At 38.3% G+C, this 22,093-nt stretch overlaps 2 pseudogenes; one reads left to right on the top strand and one right to left on the bottom strand.

Annotated features, from left to right (window-relative positions):
• Positions 1-1,509: 1,509 nt before the first annotated feature.
• Positions 1,510-3,005, bottom strand: LOC127121304 (ATP synthase subunit beta, chloroplastic-like; annotated as a pseudogene).
• Positions 3,006-4,724: 1,719 nt separating this feature from the next.
• LOC127118863 (ribulose bisphosphate carboxylase large chain-like) overlaps positions 4,725-22,093 on the top strand; it is a 38,267-nt pseudogene continuing 20,898 nt past the window's right edge.

Here is a 22,093-nt window from a genome sequence, read left to right on the forward strand (position 1 = left end):
ATATAGTACTAATATAATAAATATAGTATTGTTACGAATCTATTTGTAATGACAGATATGAGATAATAAATAGAAATATGAGTAGTATCGGTAGTAATATTAGGGCTATACGGACTCGAACCGTAGACCTTCTCGGTAAAATAGATTAAAATATTCTTATCAAAATGATTTGAATTGTTAAAGACTCAACATGCATTTTTTAGTGGGCTTTTTCATTAACGGATAGAAATATCAATTAGTCTACCATCTTTTTTCTTTCCACAAAGAAAAAGGAAATGACTCCTTGCGCTCTGATTTCTTATTTAGATGAAAATCAAAGAGCACTACCAAAGTTTTTTTAAGAAGAAGGTTATCCTGACGTAGGTCTGCTTCTGGCCTGGATCAACTTAAGTTAAATGGACTCTCTATCAACCTACTTAAATAAAAGTATAAAATAGGAAATGAAACTTCATACACCTTAAAGTTCATAAGATAGTAAGAAAAGAGAATTTTTTTGAGGTCCATAGACTCATTGCCTAGCATTGAATAGATTAAGTATTCACATTATTAATATCTCAAATCCATTATGGATTCCATTTGACGTCTAAATGCTTTGTCAGGTTATTGTTCTCATATTTTGTTCCTAGAGTAAGACATTGATTTATCAATTAAGATCAACTCTTTTAATTACATGATGGACTCCTACGAAAAAACATTGGCGCGTGTGTAAACGAGGTGCTCTACCTAACTGAGCTATAGCCCTTGTGCTTTTGATATATACATATTGGATGATATTTGACAAATAAATTCTTTTCAAGATAAATATTACATTACATGATCCAATATCTTTGATTTATATTGCGTTTGTATTGTTTATAATTAATATAACATTTAGAATCCATTGATCTGATAGACATCTACTTTTTTTATTTAGGATGATAAATGACCTACTTAACTCAGTGGTTAGAGTATTGCTTTCATATGACATGAGTCATTGGTTCAAATCCAATAGTAGGTAAGGTATTGGGAGAACTTATTAGATACCATTGATTCCGGTATCTAATAAGTTTCTCTACTCACCATTTTTTATTGTAATTTTCCATCTTTTTTCTATTTTTTGGCTGCACCAACTTGTTAGGAGATCCTCTTGATAGTCTCTATGATAGCCTCTACTTGTGTATTAGCTCGCCGGAGAGATAGATTTGCTTAAATTGTTTCTCTCTTTCCTTCAGCCTTATTTAAGTTAGCTTCTGCTATTTGAAGAGTTTGTTGTGCTTCTTGTGGATTAATGTCACTAGCGCTTTCTGCATCAGTTACTAAAATAGTGATCTCATTATTGCCTATTCTAGCAAAATCGCACATAAGAGCCATCGTTAACCATCAGTCCTTAAGGCGTATTCTCAAAATACCTATATCTAAAGTTCTGGCAATATGCACTAACCAATTTTTCCATTATTAGTAGATAAAATAATTTCTTTCGCTTTGGAATCCCAAACAATTCGATTGGGGTTAGCATACAAAGATTAAAAGTCATTTCTTGAATTTGTTCTCCATTTCTAAGTTAAGTTCGTAGCCTTCGCAGTAGGTTCATTGATATTACCCACCAAATAAAAGGCTTGTTCAGGAAGACTATCTAATTCTCCAGAAAGAATCAATTGAAATCCTCTACTTGTTTCTGCTAGACCAACATATTTTCATAGAGAATCGATAAATACTTCTGCTACGAAAAAAGGTTGTGAGAAGAAACGTTCAATTTTTCATGCTCTTTCTACATTTAAGCGATCCTCTTCGGATACTTCGTCCAACCCAAGAATTATATCCTGAAGTTCTTTGTAACGATGTAACATTTGTTTAACTCTTTGCGCAGTTTCATAATGTTTTTCACCAACGATACGAGGTTGAAGCATGGTTGACGTTGAATCTAAAGGATATACTGCTGGATAGATACCTTTGGCAGCTAATCCTCTTGATAGTACAGTAGTTGCATCCAAATATGCAAATGTCGTGGCAGGAGCAGGATTGATCAAATCGTCTGCAGGTACATAAGCTGCTTGAATAGAAGTTATAGACACTTCTTTGGTAGAAGTAATTCTTTCTTGTAAAGTACCCATTTCGGTACCCAAGGTGGGTTGATAACCCACAACGGAAGGCATTCGGCCCAATAAAGCGGATACTTCGGATCCGACTTGGACAAAACGGAAGATATTATCGATAAATAGAAGGACGTCTTACTCATTGACATATTAGAAATATTCTGCCATAGTTAGGGAAGTTAAACCAACTCTCATACGAGCTCCGGGGGGTTCATTCATTTGACCGTAGACTAGAGCTACTTTTGATTCCACAATATTTTTTTCATTAATTACTCTAGATTCTTTCATTTCCATATAAAGATCATTTCCCTCACGAGTACGCCCACCTACTCCGCCAAATACAAATACACCTCCACGAGCTTTGGCAATGTTATTGATCAATTCCATAATGAGTATTGTTTTACCTACCCCAACTCAACCGAAAAGTCCTATTTTTTGGCCACGACGATAAGGAGCTAAAAGATTGACTACTTTAATTCCTGCTTCAAAAATGGATAATTGTGCATCTAACTGTATAAAAGCAGGCGCAAATCTATGAATAGGAGATGTTATGCGAGTATCTACAGGACCCAAATTATCAATAGGCTCTCCAAGCACGTTGAAAATTCGACCTAGGGTTGCTACGCCGACTAGAACATTTAGAGCATCTCCCGTGTCAATCACTTTCATTCCTCTCTTTAGACCATCTGTAGCACTCATAGCTACAACTCTAATTCGATTATTTCCTAATAATTGTTGTACTTCACAAGTTACGTGAATTTGTTTGCCAACCGTATCTCGACCTTGAACTATCGGAGCATTGTAAATATAAGGCATCTTCCCTGGTGGAAAAACTACATCAAGTACCGGACTGATTATTTGCGTGATACGCCCTAGATTTTTGTTTTCAAATATAGAAACCTCAGTATCAGAAGGGGGATGAGTTATTGTCATATTGCATAATATCAATTTTCTTTTTAAAAAAAATGCTCGATAACAAAGTAAGTGGTTAATGATATTGAATAATAAATGTAAGTTAATAATCTATTTTCTTGGTACCATCCAATCAATTCAATTGTTTTAAAATTTCAATGATTGAATTTTCAAGGTCAACCCAATCATCTAGATTATAGACAATACTATTTATATTATCTATGGAATTAGAACCTGGGTTTTGTTTATGATTTCGTTTTTCTATTTCATTGGTCCTTCTTTTTTATTTCCCCGACATAGGATTTAAACTTAGCATATCATTTTTACCAATTTTTCTTTTTATTGAGAAAATTATGTCGATTTTTACATCTAAGATTTACATATACAACATAGATCACTGTCAAGGTCAAGAATATATTTTTTATTATTTAGATTAGAAAATGATATTCCAAAATTAAAAAAAAAGACTAAAAAAAACGATTGGGTTGCGCCATACATATGAAAGAGTATAGAATAATGATGTATTTGAAGGTGAGAAAAACAAGAAAGGGGGGGTTTGAATTGTTTGGAAAAATAAGCGCTTTTCAAAATGAAAATCACACAAGGATTTTATACTGGTTCGCTTATAACACAAAGCTACTCCAGTCCACCCGGCCGAGGTGATTTCGCCTTCAACGAGGACTTAATCCACTAATCTTGAAAGATTACAAACAACGTCTAAGATACAAAATCTCTTAGCCCTCTCAAGTATACAGACTACACATAGTCACTTGAGGAATTTAACAAACAAAAGATGAAAGATTTATGTAATCTAGAGTGCTTCTAAGAAAGCAAATATTACAATGTAAAGAACAAAAGTTTTTCACGTTATAAGCAAAAGCTTCGTGAAGATCTTAGAGAGAAGAGTGTTTTTCTTGAGTGTTGATGTTTCAGTATAGTTTTGGCTTATTGGCTTGCTGATGGTTAACATCTTCAAGGTTGATTGCAGCCTATTTATATATCAGTTGAAGTAGTAGTTGAAACTGGTGGATATTGAGATGAAGTTACGCCATCACATAATTAGCTAATGCAGGATGACTTTTTCTTCTTGAAATGACTACTTACCACAAGTAGTATTTTCTTTATTGAGATTGGAGATTAACGTCTCTTTCTCAATTAGGAAATCCATTTGAAAATCTTTACTTGTCTTCAACGTTACTCTTTCATGATTAGCAAATCCATAATCAGAGTATTTGTGTTTCTGGAGAACCTTGGAATCTTGCTTCTGATGTTGATCTAAATAGATTCTTCAGATAGCGTTGTTCAGAGTCAGAGGTTCTAGGACTTACTTCTTGTTCAGATGCTTCTGATACTTGTTGTTTAGTTCAGAGTTAGACTTTCTTGAACTTGTTTCTACTTCAGAGCTTCTGATAATTTGATAATTTTGTATCTGATCTGCTTTTGTATCTGATGATGTTATCAGATTTCTTTCTTCTATCTTTAGAATTCTGCACACTTAGAAACTTTTCGTTAGGGTGCCATTTTTGGTTTCATCCTTTGTTATCATCAAAATCAAGGAATCTGTTGTAGAACAATTTTTGTTCTTACAGTATTTCCCAAATCAAATATCATGGTAAAATTTAACAATGACCCATTCGGATTCATTGATAATATTAGTTGATGGACCATCTGTAAAGAGGTTTTATTAACTCCTAAGTTATGTCGAGTAAACCTTGTTGTTGTTGATATAATTCTTAATTCATGCGTTGTAGGGGGAGATTTATGTCACCACAAACAAAAAAGAAAGCAAAGGTTGGGTTCAAAGCTGGTGTTAAAGATTATAAATTGACTTATTATAATCCTGACTATCAAACCAAAGATACTGATATCTTGGAAGCATTTCGAGTAACTCCTCAACCTGGAGTTTCGCCTAAAGAAGCAGGTGCAGCGGTAGCTGCAGAATATTCCTCTAGTACATGGGCACCTGTGTGGACCGACGGACTTACCAGCCTCGATCGTTATAAAGGACGCTGCTACGAGATCGAGCCTATTCCTGGAGAAGATAATCAATTTATTGCTTATGTAAGTTATCCCTTAGACCTTTTTGAAGAAGGTTCTATTACTAATATGTTTACCTCTATTGTAGGTAATGTATTTGGCTTCAAGGCCTTACAAACTCTACGTCTGGAAGATTTGCAAATCCCTGATGCTTATGTTAAAACTTCCCAAGGTCCTCCTCACAGAATCCAAGTTGATAGAGATAAATTAAACAAGTATGGACGTCCCCTATTGGAATGTACTATTAAACCAAAATTGGGTTTATCCGCTAAGAATTATGGTTGAGCAGTTTATGAATGTCTTCGCGGGGGACTTGATTTTACCAAAGATGATGAAAATGTGAACTCCCAACCATTTATGCGTTGGAGAGACCATTTCTTATTTTGTGTCAAAGCAATTTATAAATCACAGGCCGAAACAAGTGAAATCAAAGGATATTATTTGAATGCTACTGCGGGAACATGTGAAGAAATGCTAAACAGAGTTGTATTTACTAGAGAATTGCGCGTTCCTATCGTAATGCATGACTACTTAACAAGTGGGTTCACTGCAAATACTACCATGTCTCACTATTACTGGGATAATATTCTACTTCTTCATATCCACCAGGCAATGCATGCAGTTATCGATAGACAAAAAAAATCATGGTATGCACTTTCGTGTATTAGCTAAAGCCTTATGTTTGTCTGGTGGAGATCATATTCACGCTGGTATTTGTTGGAACAGGGATAGAGTATCGGGATTTGTTATCGTCTCCACAGGGATTATGTGATATTGTCGCCGTTCGACAGTTGTTAAGTTCTTAACTTATAGTAACAAGGGGGTTTTAGTTTTCGGTTACGGTAGCTTGCATAAAAAGTAAGAAATTGCAGTAAAAGTTTTGGTTTTACGATTTGAGAAAGATTGTCAAAGTTAGGGTTCGACGATCACTTTGCATGCATATGTTCAATCAAACAAAACTCATAAACTCCATTAGATGATAAACACATTCACAAAATCCTCCCAATGTGTTTATTTCTAACACACATTGTGGGTTTTTCCCATTTTGATCCATTGTTGATTTCTCACACAATCTATCATAATGACAACTTTTAGGTTTAACTTTTTAGTGAACAAACTCATTCAAAACTATCTCTAGCTAAAGAACAAGGATGGATGAAAACCTAGGTCAAGAGTTGGAAAACACCTTTCAATGATAAACCAACACAAAGAGTTATCAATAAAATAAGGTTTTCACCATACATTCATCATCAAAGAGTTTACAAATGAAGATCAACCCATATACATACAAAGCTTATGATCATCTACATCTAACCTTAACAAAATGAAAGACTTAGCTACTCATTTTCATGGTAGCTTGAGCAACAAGTTTCAGAAGAAGGTTGATCAACATCCGAGTCGAAAAATCGAAATTGGATGGGAATCCACCTTCTTTTTGTAAAATATTGTCAAGAGAAGAAGAAGAATGAGAAATTGGGTTTTTAGGGCACAAAAATCACCTCAGCAAAAAACAAGTAAAAAGATGAAGATAATATCCCTTCCAAAAAGTAGCCCATACTACTTATAGAAATGGTTGCTGAGCTGACATGCTCGCTAGGCGAGCAGAATGGTTCGCCTAGCGAGCCCCAAAATAAGTCACCAGAAGAGCCTGCGTCCAGAGGAATCATCCCAGACAAGTTTGAATCTGTTCGCTAGGCGAACAATCCTTCGTTAGGCGAAACCCTCGCTTCTCTCTTTCGCTCCAGCGAGTCTTGATGTTTTTGCTACTGGAAGTGTTCGCTACTTGCTCGCTGGATGCTCGCCTAGCGAATACTTCGCTACTTCCCTCGCCATAGTGAGTTTTGATCTTTTTGGTTCTGTCCAAGTCTGGGAGTGTTCGCTGGCATCTCGCTGCGTGCTTGCCTAGCGAATACTTCGCTACCTCACTCGCCTAGCGAGCTTGCTTATGTTTGCTTTCTTTCTTGGTTCCTTTGCCATCTTTCTTATGCCTTAGTTTTCTACTCTTTCATTCCTAATTCCTGCACAATAACACACAAATTAAAGGTACCAAGATCATTTCACATAGTATTGCAAATCAACAAAAGCAAGGGCGATTTCGAACACTTTTTCGACAAAAAGGAGTGAAAGATGCCCACATTTGATAGCTCAAATAAGAAAACTTGGGCATCTAACAACTCTCCCCAACTAGATTCTTGCTTGCCCTCAAGCAAAGTATGCCTCTTGAAGGACAAGAGGATTTGCTTAAAGAAAAAGGTTTCTCCGAAATCGGATAAAATGGCTCAAACACAAGAGAATCAACCAGACACAAGTTCCCAATGGTTAGAATAATACAATACACAAGAACTAAAGCCTTATAGCAATGCAAAACATGTATCAATCCACAACAATGTTATCCTGAATGAATCACCCTGTCTCTCCTCTTCGAATAAGGATTGAAGAATTTACGCGTTTGCAACCGCTGGGACAATTTCACTCTCCAACAAACAATGCAAAAGTCAATTCAATTCATACAATGTCTAACAATTATAAATGAAAATGCGGAAGCACGAATATCACTAAGGTCTTTTCCGGTTGTAGCTTGGTCAGGTTTACAAACAAAGGTCATATCTAAGGCCATTGAAAACGAACTTGCCGATGCAAAAGAGACATTCACTGTAAAAGCTATTCACACATCTCAACTTCGTTCCACTTGTTTCTCATTTGAAACCTTCACAACTCTTATTTCACAACTCAATTTTGTTTTTCACTATTTTTCTTCCAAGCAAGCATTCATTTTCATTTTTTTTTCACCTCGTATTCATAAAACAAATGTTTCTCTTTTCTAATTTTTTTTCACTGCTTGCTCGGTTATTCATGAGTTGTGGCACCTACCGATTCTCATTTTCGTTCTCCCCAACTTATCTTTTACTCACCCCAAGTGAATGCTCTTGACTTTTTACGGAAAAAGAACAATTATCAAATATTTCAGGGTTTCAAGAAAAAAAGATTTTGACGTCTCGCCTTATTTCAAGCTGAGATTCAACTGTTTAAGCTCAAAGGGGTTCACGAATACTCTGCTCACGGGTAAGTTGTATTTGGAACTGGTTGTGCTCGAAAGAAAACAAGCGCCTTGATCATTTCTAATTGCTTCCACAAATTCACAATAATAAAAGACAAAGCATGAATCAAATGAATCAACACAGTTTATTAGAATCTAGCATTTTAGTGTACAATGGAGGTTTCCTCACAATTTGTGGTTCTAAGCCCTAGGTGAATCATTCATTCAATTATGTTGTAAAAGGAACAATATTCAATTACTAAAAGAGTAAAGTTCTTAATGCATTCTAAAATTCTAACCGGAGGTAACCATGTACCTTAGCATTATTCGCTTGTTTATTTTTATCATTGTCATCCAAGCTCGGATGCACCTTCATTGGATACTTCTTTGAGGAGCAACCAATCTAGAAGGTTTGACCCTCAATAACCAAAAATTTATTAAACAAAAGAAATTCAAACCAAACACAATAATTTAACACATAAACAACAACCATCACTTCAAAATGTTAAAATGTGTGTGGGGGACAAAACACCCCAAAAAGTACATAACCAAAATACCAAATATCTGAAAATACAAGAAAATAAAACATAACATAAAAAAACTTAGTCCTCATAGGACTCAGAACCCTCTTCACTACCGGCCTCAAAACCGGAACCATCATCGTCACCATCATCAGCATCATCATCATCAGCATCATCAGCGCCACCAGAACCATCAACACCAGAAGCACCAGCACCCGCCCCCTCTCCGAAAACAGGCCTGTCCTTAGGCCAACTAGCATGTTGCATGAACTGCTCACGCGTCATCATAGGATGCTCTCCAGAAGGGTCACATACCTGCAACTGTAATACGTGCATAGAGTCATGTATATCAATCATGGCGCGCTGAGTCGCCGTCATCCAATCCCAATTGTAATTGCAAACAGCTTGCTGGAAAGGATCAAACCCCTAAGAAAAAGCACCAGGACCATCAGCAACCCCGGTATCATCAGCAGCTGTACTACCTCGGAAGTTCTTCGGCTTACAGTACTTGTCCACATATCGATCGTCGATTGCGGACGGAATCCTTACCTGACTGCGGGAGGGTAGCTTCACCCTCGATTGTAGGCACAAAGCCATGATGAGACAAGGAAAAGCAAGGGGGCAGTTAACTCGCACCCCCAATTTCAGCCTGCTCTCAACCACGGACTTCATCTCAATCGCAATGATTCGTGCCACATCGATATGTACATTAGTTAGAATACAGTGGACCAAGTGTGCCACTGGGATCGGCACGATCGACGTGTGTGACTTGGGCTTAATGTTAGTCAGAACCAGCATCAAGATCAGCTGAGCCAAGGGAATCATATCCTCCCGATGGTACCTCACAAGAACCTCAGATGGGTTCACCTCAACCGACTTTTCCTCAAACAACAGGGTCGCAGAAATAGTATCAGTGTTCCTGTGGAGCCTCAAATCTCTGTGGTATGCATCCCTCTCATTAACTCCCAGATGGAGCGGTTCACTAAGCACTCGGTTAATAACATCCCTATCAAAAGCGACATGACGTCCTGACACTCTTGTAGTCCAAGTGAAAGGCTCGTCGTCATTTGGCAGCGCGTTTGCATAGAACTTGCGCACTATGTCAATATCATAGCTTTCTTCTCAAGTAAGATTTTCCTTTTCTCCAACGCCACATAACGCGCAGCTTGCTTCGCCCCAACGAATTTATCGATGTCAAATTGAATTGGCACAGTGCGGGAAGTGCTCCCGACCTTTCTCTTTTTTCCAGCACTTGACCTGGATGCCATCTGTAAAATCATAGAAAAGAAAAAACACACAACCATAAAACATATTAGAGATCAAAACAGAAAAACCAGATATTGTCATGGTCGCTACAGCTTCGCTTAGCGAGGACCTAGCGAAGATTCGCTACGGGTTCGCTTAGCGAAGTAACAGCGAATGCTCGCCACAGATTCGCCTAGCGAAGATGCTAGCGAATGTTACGGGATTCTGATTTCTCCACTGTTAACAATCCAATTTCCGAAAATCCAAAGTCTAATGATACCCATTCCAGAAACAAAGTAATTTAACATGCTAGGAATCATTCTAAACATACATGCAAACCTAAACATACATGCAAACCTAATGATACCCAATCTCCCAAATTCAACCCTAATGACTCATTTTTCAGAATTTACAACATTGAAAGCACAAAGGAATGGAGACAGAACAAACCTGATTGAAGAGGTTGATTGATTTTGAAATGCAACAGTTAGGGTTTGCACAAGGATAATTCTCAAAGTTTTTGTGTGAGATGGAAGTGAAAAGTGTGAAAGTGAGAGTGAGTTCGTGACCCTATGTTCAGACTAAAACAAAATAAATGGGTTTTGGGCCCAAATGAGTGGCCCTCTAAAAAATAAAATAAAGTTCTGTCACGCAACGTTCGCCTAGCGAAGAGCTAGCGAACGTCTCGCTACTGTCTTCGCCCAGCGAAGATGCTAGCGAACATGACAGGATCTTGTTTTTTTTCAAAACAGCACTACACAACACAATTCAGTAAGGTTCCACCAATTTGAATACCAATACCACACAACACAAAGCTGTAAATACTTACAATGTTGGGGTGCCTCCCAACAAGCGCTTGTTTAACGGCGGATAAGCTCGACGGTTTGAGATGCTCACAGAGGAGCATCCAAGCAGATTGCACATTTCTCGCAATCCACAAGACCGCCAAGATAAATCTTCAAATGTTGGCTGTTAACTGTCCAACTATCTTTCTTCTCCAATTCCTCAATGACAACAGCTTCATACTCTTTGACTTCTTTGACACGAAATGGCCCGGACCATTTAGATTTCAATTTTCCGGGGAATATCCTCAACCTAGAATTGAACAAAAGGACCAACTGTCCGGGCACAAATTCCTTCTTCCTAAGCTTTTTGTCATGATACTCTTTCACCTTTTCTTTGTACAACCAACTCAAGTGATATGCGGCATTGCGCATTTCTTCCAACTCAAGCAATTGCATTTTTCTTTTTTCACCGACCAAATCCTTATCAAAGTTCAATAATTTCAGAACCCACAAAGCTTTGTGCTCCAATTCGACTGGAAAATGGCAAGTCTTACCAAATACCAATTGAAAAGGAGTTAGCCCAATTGGAGCTTTAAAAGCGGTACGGTATGCCCATAAAGCTTCATCCAACTTTTGCGACCACTCTTTTTTAGAATTCGACACGGTTTTTTCAAGAATTATCTTAATCTCATGATTAGAGACTCCGGCTTGACCGTTTGCTTGTGGGTGATACGGAGTCGCCACTCTATGTGATACACCGTAATGTTTCAAAACGCTTTCTAACGGTGCATTACAAAAGTGCGACCCTCCGTCACTAATCAACACACGGGGGGTTCCAAAACGGGAAAAGATGTTTTTCTTCAAAAAATTTATTACCGTTTTAACATCCGCCCGAGGTGAGGCAATCGCCTCAACCCACTTAGAAACATAGTCAACCGCCACAAGCATATATTCATTACCATATGTGGGTGGGAATGGTCCAACAAAGTCGATACCCCAACAATCGAATACTTCAACCTCTTGGATGTTTTGGAGAGGCATCTCGTCTCTCTTACCAATCCCACCACTTCTTTGGAAACTATCACAACTTTGCGCATGGGCATTTGCGTCTTTGAAAATAGTAGGCCAATAAAATCCTGACTGAAGGACTTTAGTGGCCGTTCTTTCCCCATTGTAGTGTCCGCCGTAAGGCGAGTTGTGACAATGCCAAAGAATGTTTTGCGCTTCATCTCCAGTAACACACCTCCTTAAAAGGTTATCACCACCCAATTTAAACAAGTATGGGTCATCCCACACGTAGTACTTAGCATCCGAGAGAAATTTCCTTTTTTGGTTCGAAGTTAGGTCGGGAGGCACCAAACCACTAGCCTTATGGTTCGCAAAGTCCGCAAACCACGACCTAACTTGAACTTTGAAAAGTTTTTCATCAGGAAACTCTTCCCGGATTTCCTTCTCGGAAGCGGTAACCTCCACATTAACTAAACGAGATAAATGATCTGCCCCCAAATTTTCCGATCCTTTCTTGTCTTTGATTTCAACATCAAATTCTTGCAACAAGAGGATCCAATGGATGAGTCTTTGCTTCGAGTCCGGTTTGGTGAGCAAATATTTAATCGCTGAGTGGTCGGTATACACTATGACCTTGGAACCAATAAGATAATGTCGCACCTCGAAAAAAATGGGGATACGACTTCAAAGCGAAGCGCGATTGCACGCTCGCAATGATGGATTGAACAGAGTCGCCACCGAACTTTATTTATTCCTAAAAAGGAAAGGGGAAATATCGATAAAACCCAAAACAAAAGAAAGGATAAGATATGGTCATCGCAACCAATATCAGGGTTCGGGAGTCGATTACGCAAGGGGAAGGTATTAGCACCCCTCACGTCCGTTGTACTCAACGGGAACCATTAGGTCAGTTGTGTGCGTTAATGTTAGTTTGAAATGTTAGGCTTTTCAAGTTATTAGGTGCGAAAGAAAGAATAGAAGAAAGGAGAATGTTTTTGGATTTTTGACGAAGGACTAAACCTAAGTTTTTTATTAGTGGGCCTGACAAGATTTAAAAATCCTGCTCCTACGTATCTCAAAAGAGAAATCAAGGCTTACGTAGTTCTGGGTAGAAAAATGTTTGTTTGTTGGCCGATTTTAGCGAAAGCTATACTGTATTAATTGATGAAAACATTGTTTTACCCAAAACAGATGAGGAGTGGACGCATACCACACATCGAACGAATTTATAAATCTACATTCGGAAAAGTGTCGTTTATCTCTACTCAACAATCGTGGCCGAAACATTGTTTTGTATCACTTAAGACAATATATATTTCATTTATGAAAAAGGTTCTTGATTAATCGCACGACGGCGAGAAAAGAGTTGGATTGGTTAGATGTATTTTGAGTGATGGCGAGAACTTGGATGAGCGAGATATACATCTCGAATCCTAGCCTCAGGAGTGCATGGTATACACCATGTTCCATTTCCATCTTTATTGAAAGAGGTTAAGATAGGAATTAAGTATTTTGGAATTTGATTGAGAAAGGGTTTGAAGAAACCGCATTGACAATTTTAGGCGATGGCGAGAGTTAAGATTGGCGAGGCATACGTCTCGAATCTTAACCTCAGGAGTGCATGATATACACCATGTTCCATTTCCACCTTTATTGAGAAAGTGTTTAAATAAGAATTAGGTATTTTGAGTTTTGTGGTGAAAATGACTTGACCTAGATCAAGTATTGATGGACGTTTAAGAGAAATTTGAATGAGTGTTTGAGAGAAAACAAAGTGGATAAATTTGGATGATGGCGAGAGCTAGGATTGGCGAGATATACATCTCGAATCCTAGTCTCAGGAGTGTGCGGTATACACCACGTTCCATTTCCATCTTTATTGAAAAGGTCTTGAATATGAATTAATATTTTTTGAGTCTTTATTATGAGAAATGGCTTGACGTTGGATCAAGCGTTTGATGGAAGTTTGAAAGGAATGGAATAGAATAGGAGGGAGAAATGGCTTGATTTGTTTATTGAGAAAAATACTCGACGTTGGATCGAGTCATATTTTTGTATTTTTGAAATTGTTGATTTTATTCTTGTGTTAGTATCTAACTAAACAGTCAAACAAATAAAACAGTACAAAATTATTACACATCGGGGGAGTGGGGTACATTTTGTCAAATGGGGATTCAAAATCATGACACAATTAAATCGGACCCAAACAACAAATAATGCAACAGTATGAGTGTAAGTGCAAGAGAACCGGCTCATTGTAAGAAAGCCCAAGAGTAAGCCATGTGAGGTTGGTGGCGATGCTTAAAAGCAATCGACTTACAAGGGTATAAAAATGGGCTCGACATTGAATCGAGAAAAAATATGATTTTAATAATTTAAAATGGTTTTGAATGAATGATGCAATTAAAAGAAAACAAATCTATGTTATGATAATGAAACTATGAATATAATAAAGCATAAACATAAAAAATGTTAAAAGAAAAAAATACTACACATGGGTATTGAACTCACTCCACTAAAGATCATACAAACCACCCCTCTCCACCAAACCACCTATGACTAGTTATTATTTTAATACTAATTTAGATATATAAACCAAGATAAATTAAAAAAAGAGTTAAAATAAAAAAACTAATAAAAAAGAAAATCTGTTGGACTAACCTAATTAAACCCAGCCGCTTGGCTGTTGGGTTTTTCAATGGGAATATGAATTGAAAAGGAGGAAAGATTTATTAACTATTTAGGAAGTTTAAACAAAATTTTTAATGGTTTCAAAAAACTTATTCTGTTTAAAACGAATTAAAGAAAAAAAAAGTTGGAATAGTAACAAAATCGTTCTCTCCCAATCTCACTTTTCTCTCACACTCTCAACAATCGCCTTCCCCAATCTCATGAATCTCTCTCACTCACTCTCAGCAAAACTCACAGTCGCGTCTCTCTCAATCTCACTCACACCAAACCCACAGTCGCGTCTCTCTCAATCTCACTCACACCAAACCCTCTTTCAATCGATCGCGTTTTCAACCTCTCATCTCCCTTAAGAAATCGCCCAGTCATTGTCTCTCAAGCAAAGCGCGACAAGACAAAGAAGCCATGGTCCCCAAGAGAAAGTTGGACAGGACGGCTAACCTTCGACGGTGACGGCGAGCTCAGGTAATGCTTTCTTCCCTTCACTTCTTCAAATGTTGGTTTTCTTTTATCTTAGGATTAGGTTTTTGATTTGCTTTCAAGTTTTCAATTCCGCCTCTCTATTAGGGTTTTTTTTCGTTGTCTTCACTGATTCGTCTCTCCCTATTTATGTTCACAGCTTAGGGTTTCGGATTGGTCCCTTGGGTTCCAAAAGAGTATCTCTGTAAAACTCCTTTTGATGCTCAGAAATTGGGTTGTCCTGTTTAATGCTAAAACCGAAAACGGTATTCTGAACTTAGCTTTCTCTTTGAATTTTGTCCTAATGCCAATTTGGGAATTTTTCGAATCTTTACTGCCTTGGCTAGTTAGTTTGTGTTTTTTGTTACTGCAGTGAAATGGTAAAAACGTGAGGCGCTTGGTTTTCACGGTGGTCAATGGATCTAATGCATGCTGAGTTCCAAGTGTGAGTGTGTTCTCTTTGGTCGAGAATCGGTGAGCTACCTTAGCACCAACAGCTGTTTTGGTAAAGGGGTTGACAACATGGTAGTATGAAGCATTCAGGACATTACCTTTCTCATTCAGAACCAATGAAGCAACCAAATCATCTTTGGTGAAGTTCAAACCAGCATCAAACTTAGTTAATTCGCCCGTTTTTGGGTCGTAAGAAGAATCGTGACCGAGAGCAATTACATTAGTTCCAATAACAACAGAGAGGTTGACAATTGGGTTTGCTGTCAAATTTGTTTTGTTTGCTTGGAAACCAAAACCTGCAGGTTTGAGGTCTGTTTAGATACCGGCTATCAATGGGTGAAAGTCCTTCATCTAAAGAGATGCAAGTAACAGCAACATGCTGAATTATCCACGACTTATCTTTTGGAAATGGAAAGGTAGTTCAAGCAGAATGGAAGAGGTGATTTGAGGAAGACTGTTTTTTCGAAGTTGACATGAAGAAGTTGAAACTTGTGATGTTAATGTGTTATCTTCAATGGAAATTGCAGAATTGACCGAACTATAGGTGTTGTCATCAGGTTTTTCTTCACTTGCTGTCACTGATTCACATAGCTTCTCATTTATTTCTTCAGCCACATTCTCGGTCATGAGTCTATCCTTCAGAGCTTCCAAAGCTGGTTTTGTTATCATGGATGGTTCAAAAAAATGCAGGTGTTTATAGTTATGCTTGTAGTAGCTATGTGGGTGTTGTTTATTGAGTAATACCATGTGCTCGTTGTGTGTAGCACATTCTACATTGCATGTGCAAGTGATAAATATACTGTAACATAACATCATTTATTTGCTATATAACTTGTATATTAAAAATGTATTGAGTGTGTGTGAGGTTACTGTCATGGTTGTCTTGGTGATGCGGCATGTTGGATGCCTTGGAGTGTTTTATGCAATTCCTGCAGGTCTTTTGCATCAACTTTTCAGCAACTCATTTTTCTGAATTTGATTCAGTATTGTCTTGTATCTTGTATGTGTAATATGTATGAACAATGGGAACATCATTTTCTATCTTATGCTCAGAATTTGGCACTTACATCAACTAGGATATGAACTGTCTAGCATCCATTTTGTATGAAGATATTTTGATCATCAACCTTGTTGATTTTGGTATTAATCTTCAAATAGTGGATGCTATTTGGACTTAAATCATTTGCATAGACTTAAGCATCCTCCCTTTTTTGTACGGCAAGAGTGGCAAAAGGACCTATACCAGCAAACATGTCACAAATGATATCTCCAGCTTGGAACATTGAAAATAACCTCTTGCATTTACGTCCCCATCATGTAATTCTAATAAACCAGACTGTAACAAACCCAAAAGTGGTGCCCTATTGCTTCACTTCTATAATCATATCATGCTCTCCTGCTAGAATTTCAAAGCCTTGCAAAATTGGCAGGGTATTCGAAGGGCCCACAGTTTCAAGTGCACATCGAACATGCTCTCGTCCACCAATATCACCACACAAAAGGTGAAGAAATCATCAATTGAACTTGTAACAATTCCGGCAGATCCGCACACCTAGGTGCAACAAAACATATGCTAGATATGGCTTCCTTCAAGTTTAGGGGACATTCTCTTCGAGATTCAATAATTGGAAGACGGATAGAACAAGTTCACAAAAAAGTTCTAGGATCTCTCTTTGCATCTTAGAAACTCCATGTATTCATGTGGTGATGTTTTAAGGTCATGCATGTAAATGAATGAATGACGTAATTGAAATATGAATGATTATGTAGAAACGGTCATTTTTCTCAATGACGTTGATAACTTGCCCCCAACCTGCAGGGCCTCCACTCTCAATATTAATGGATTTCCTTTTTTTTTATAATGCGAATGAAGCAAATATGAATGTAAATTTGGAACGTGAAAAATGTAAATAAATAATAAATAAAAATAAATATGAAATAATAAATATGATCATGAATGAAGGATATGAAGGTGAGTGAAGAAAGAATGCAAACGAGTGATTGGCGGGAAGAAAATTTCAGGGCCAAAATCGGGGTATGACAATTGCCCCTATTTAAGTATCTTCTACTAGAGAATATGAAGCAGGACACTCTTCATATGATCATAGTGGAAGATGGTTAAATACTAAGAAGACCCGGATTTTGATCCTGAATCCCTATGACATGATGTGATATGACATGATATGATATGCATGGACGCATGATTCTTTTTTGTAATTTTTATCTGCTAGGGATATAGCGGACCCTTAATAGGAGGTGCTACTTAGACAGACCAAGCTGTGGGGAATGCTGATGGTCCACAGGAAGACGGACAAATGGTAAGAAACAAACTTGCTAGGGAAACAGTCCTGCTGGAGAATCAGACACACACTGGGGAGTAATCAAAGTGAAAGTTGATAAACAACATTCAGAGTACAAGAGATTTCGGTAGTAAGTTCACATATGACTTATTAGACCCGAATAAGAAAGAAAATGTCACAACAGGTTCAGATATGACCTGACAATACTGGAATAAAACACAACAACAACAGGTTCATATATGACCTGACAATGCTGGGGAATATTAAGAAATTCTGACAGCAGGTTCAGATATGACCTAACAAACTCAGAGAAAAAAACAATAAGAGTGTATCAACAGGTTCATATATGACCTGATAATACTGGAACAAATCATAGAGAGAGACTCTTCAGAGCAGGTTCAAGTATGACCTGACCCCGGAATAAAAGCTCAACAACAGGCTCATACATGACCTGAATAGTATTGAACAAACAGGAAAAATCTTCAGGACAGGTTCATGTATGACCTGACACCAGAATAAGGGTTCAACAACAGGTTCATACATGACCTGAATAGTATTGAACAAACACAGGAAAAAATCTTCAGGACAGGTTCATGTATGACCTGACATCGGAATAAAGCTCAACAACAGGTTCATATATGACCTGAATAGTATTGAACAAAAATTGGAAAAACTTTTCAGAGCAGGTTCAAGTATGACCTGGCCCCGGAATAAAAGCTCAACAACAGGTTCATACATGACCTGAATAGTATTGAGCAAAAATTAGAAAAACTCTTCAGAGCAGGTTCAAGTATGACCTGGCCCCGGAATAAAAGCTCAACAACAGGTTCATACATGACCTGAATAGTATTGAACAAAAATTGGAAAAACTCTTCAGAGCAGGTTCAAGTATGACCTGACCCCGGAATAAAAGCTCAACAACAGGTTCATATATGACCTGAATAGTATTGAACAAAAATTGGAAAAACTCTTCAGAGCAGGTTCAAGTATGACCTGACCCCGGAATAAAAGCTCAACAACAGGTTCATACATGACCTGAATGGTATTGAACAACAGGTTCATATATGACCTGATAATGGAATAACAACAATTGGACTCTGACTGTAAGCAATGGACTACAACCAGCTTTTAACGGATTTTGCCAACAACAATTGGACTTGAAAATGACTGCGAAAACCGGATGTTGGTTTAAGGATACCAAAGACAAACTGGAATTAGAGGTCCAAGGATATAGGATCAACAACAAGACCTGGGTCAATGCAAAATGAGCACGAAGTACATCTCGGCTATGCATGATTTGAATTTTTTTATGCATGATATATGAATGATCATGACTATGAGAATGCTGACACTTGGCAGACTGGAAGTTTGTAGGGACAGAGATTCTGATTCCTCAACACCAATAACTCATACCCGTACACATAACAGGCGCATCCAGAGGAGAAACTATCATGATTGACAGTTATAAATAACCAAAGGTCCATCCTTCTAAAGAATTAATGAGTTATATTCCATGGGGACTTTTGTTGGTGATCCTGGAGTATTTATGCAAACTTTGAGCCTTTCGGGGAAACAAATGATTTTCCTTTGATTTTCACATCTATCAAAGTAATTTTGTTCTAAATTTCAAATTCTTTTTCAAGTTTCAAAACTTCATTATTAACAAATAAATGACATCTGGCATAACAAAGAAAAGCGTAGATGAACACAACTAACAATGATTGGGAAAAACTTGTATTTTATTCAAGAATGGTAGCACACAAATGGCGTAGCTCCATAGAGCGTTACAATTTTTTTTTGAAAATGGCAATAAGGAAAGGTTTACATTGAATTCCATGACCACTAACATCCCTAATAGGTATGATTCCCCCAAAACCTTGCTCCTAAGGGGAGTGACTGGATTAATCCTCCACCTCAAATTCTTCGGTGTTAATCAGTAACAACTGATGCAGTTTATGCCTTTATGCCCCTAACTTTTGCCTGGATCGCCCTTTTGGGTTTTCAATCCACCGGGGCGCTCTTTTTGCCTAAGTCGCCTTTTTAGGTTTTCAACTTAGCGAGCTACCATTTTTATTCATCCCTAACTTTTGCCTAGGCCGCCCTTTCGGGTTTTTAGTCCACCGGGATACCCTTTTTTTGTGTGCCTAAATCGCCCTTTCAGGTTTTCGATTTAGCGGGTTCTTATTAGGCATAGTATTTTTTAACTGCATCAGAGTTCACGGGGTGTGAGAGTTCTTCATCATCCATAGTTGTGAGAATCAAGGCACCTCCGGAGAAAACTTTCTTTACAACATATGGGCCTTCATAATTGGGAGTCCACTTCCCACGTGAGTCTTTGTGTATTGGCAAGATCTTCTTAAGCACGAGGTCTCCTTCTCTGAATTCCCGAACACATACTTTCTTGTCAAAAGCCCTTTTAAGCCGTTTTTGGTATAATTGTCCATGGCACAAAGAAGTCAATCGCTTCTCATCTATGAGGTTCAACTGGTCAAATCTATTTTGAATCCACTCAGCCTCTTCTAGCTTGGTCTCCATCAAGATTCTCATTGAAGGTATCTCCACTTCAATTGGGAGAACTGCTTCCATCCCATATACCAAAGAGAAAGGGGTTGCCCCTGTTGAAGTGCGGACGGAAGTCCGGTATCCATGCAGTGCGAAAGGTAGCATCTCGTGCCAATCCTTAAACGTTTTCACCATTTTCTGCAGGATCTTCTTGATGTTTTTATTAGCGGCTTCAATAGCGCCATTCATCTTTGGACGATATGGTGAAGAGTTATGGTGCTCAATCTTGAAGCTCTCGCATAATTCTTTCATGGTCTTATTGTTCAGATTCGTCCTATTATCTGTGATGATCCGGTTTGGAATTCCATAACGGCAAATGATCTCTTTCTTGAGAAACCGTGCAACCACTTGCTTTGTCACATTAGCGTAAGAGGCGGCTTCTACCCATTTGGTAAAGTAATCAATGAGAACCAGGATGAAGCGGTGACCATTGGAAGCTTTAGGCTCAATGGCGCCAATCATGTCGATGCCCCACATTGAGAAAGGCCAAGGTGACGTCAAAACATTTAGCAGGGTCGGAGGCACGTGTACCTTGTCGGCATGGATTTGGCATTTATGACATTTTCTAGCATAATTGAAACAGTCGGATTCCATGGTCAACCAGGAATAACCAGCTCTCAAAATCTTCTTGGTCATGGCATGCCCATTGGCATGAGTTCCAAAGGATCCTTCATGAATCTCTTTGATCAACAAGTCCGCTTCACGTCCATCCACGCATCTGAGCAGAATCATGTCGTGATTTCTCTTGTACAACACACCATTGCTCAAGAAGAATTTGGATGCTAACTTCCTCAATGTTTTCTTGTCAAGGGTTGTTGCATCTGTTGGATATTCTTGATTTTGCAAAAAGCATTTGATGTCGTGAAACCAAGGTTTACCATCGACTTCCTCTTCAACTGACTGGCAGTAGGCAGGCTCAATTTTCCGCTCGATCTGAATGAGAGGTGCTTCATTATGGAATCTAACTTGGTACATGGAAGCCAACATAGCCAAAGCATCAACAATTTGATTCTCAGTTCTCGGGATATGACGGAAAGTGATTTCGTCAAAGTATTTTATTAATTCCATGACATAGGCACGATATGGGATCAACTTGGTATCACGGGTTTCCCATTCGCCCTTGACTTGGTATATCACTAATGCTGAGTCTCCACACACTTCGAGGATTTTGATTCGGAGATCAATGGCTGCTTTAATGCCTAGGATGCACGCCTCATATTCTGCTATATTGTTCGTGCAATCAAAACAAAATCTTGCTGTGAAGGGAGTGTATCCACCATTTGGATTCAACAGGACAGCTCCTACGCCATGCCCCATGTAATTGGAGGAACCATCAAACATGAGCTTCCATCGAGATCCGGGTTCAGGTCCTTCATCAAGTCCTGGGATTTCACAATCTTTTACTACCATAATGTCTTCATCAGGGAAGTCAAACTTCAACGGCTGGTAATCTTCAACGGGCTGGTTTGCCAAGTAATCAGACAACACACTTCCTTTGATGGCTTTCTGAGACACATATTGAATGTCATACTCAGATAGTAACGTCTGCCAACGGGCGAGCCTTCCAGTCAAAGCGGGCTTTTCAAAGATGTACTCTATTGGATCCATTTTTTAGATCAACAAAGTAGTGTGGCAAATCAAGTATTGTCTTAGACAACGAGCGGCCCATGCTAAAGCACAACAAGTTTTCTCCAAGAGTGAGTATCGGGATTCACAATCGGTAAATCTCTTACTTAGATAATAGATGGCATGCTCCTTTCGACCGGTTTCGTCATGTTGTCCCAGCACACATCCCATTGACTTCTCAAGCACAGTTAAGTACATAAAGAGTGGTCTCCCCTGAACAGGTGGAATTAGAATAGGGGGCTCTTGCAGGTATTGTCTGATCTTCTCAAAAGCCATTTGGCAGTCAGAATTCCATTCAACTTCTTGATCTTTTCTGAGCAACTTGAATATAGGTTCACACGTAGCAGTCATATGAGATATAAACCTAGAGATGTAGTTCAAACGTCCC

Source organism: Lathyrus oleraceus, chromosome 2 (genome assembly GCF_024323335.1).
Source record: "Lathyrus oleraceus cultivar Zhongwan6 chromosome 2, CAAS_Psat_ZW6_1.0, whole genome shotgun sequence".
NCBI classification, from domain to species: Eukaryota; Viridiplantae; Streptophyta; class Magnoliopsida; order Fabales; family Fabaceae; genus Lathyrus; species Lathyrus oleraceus.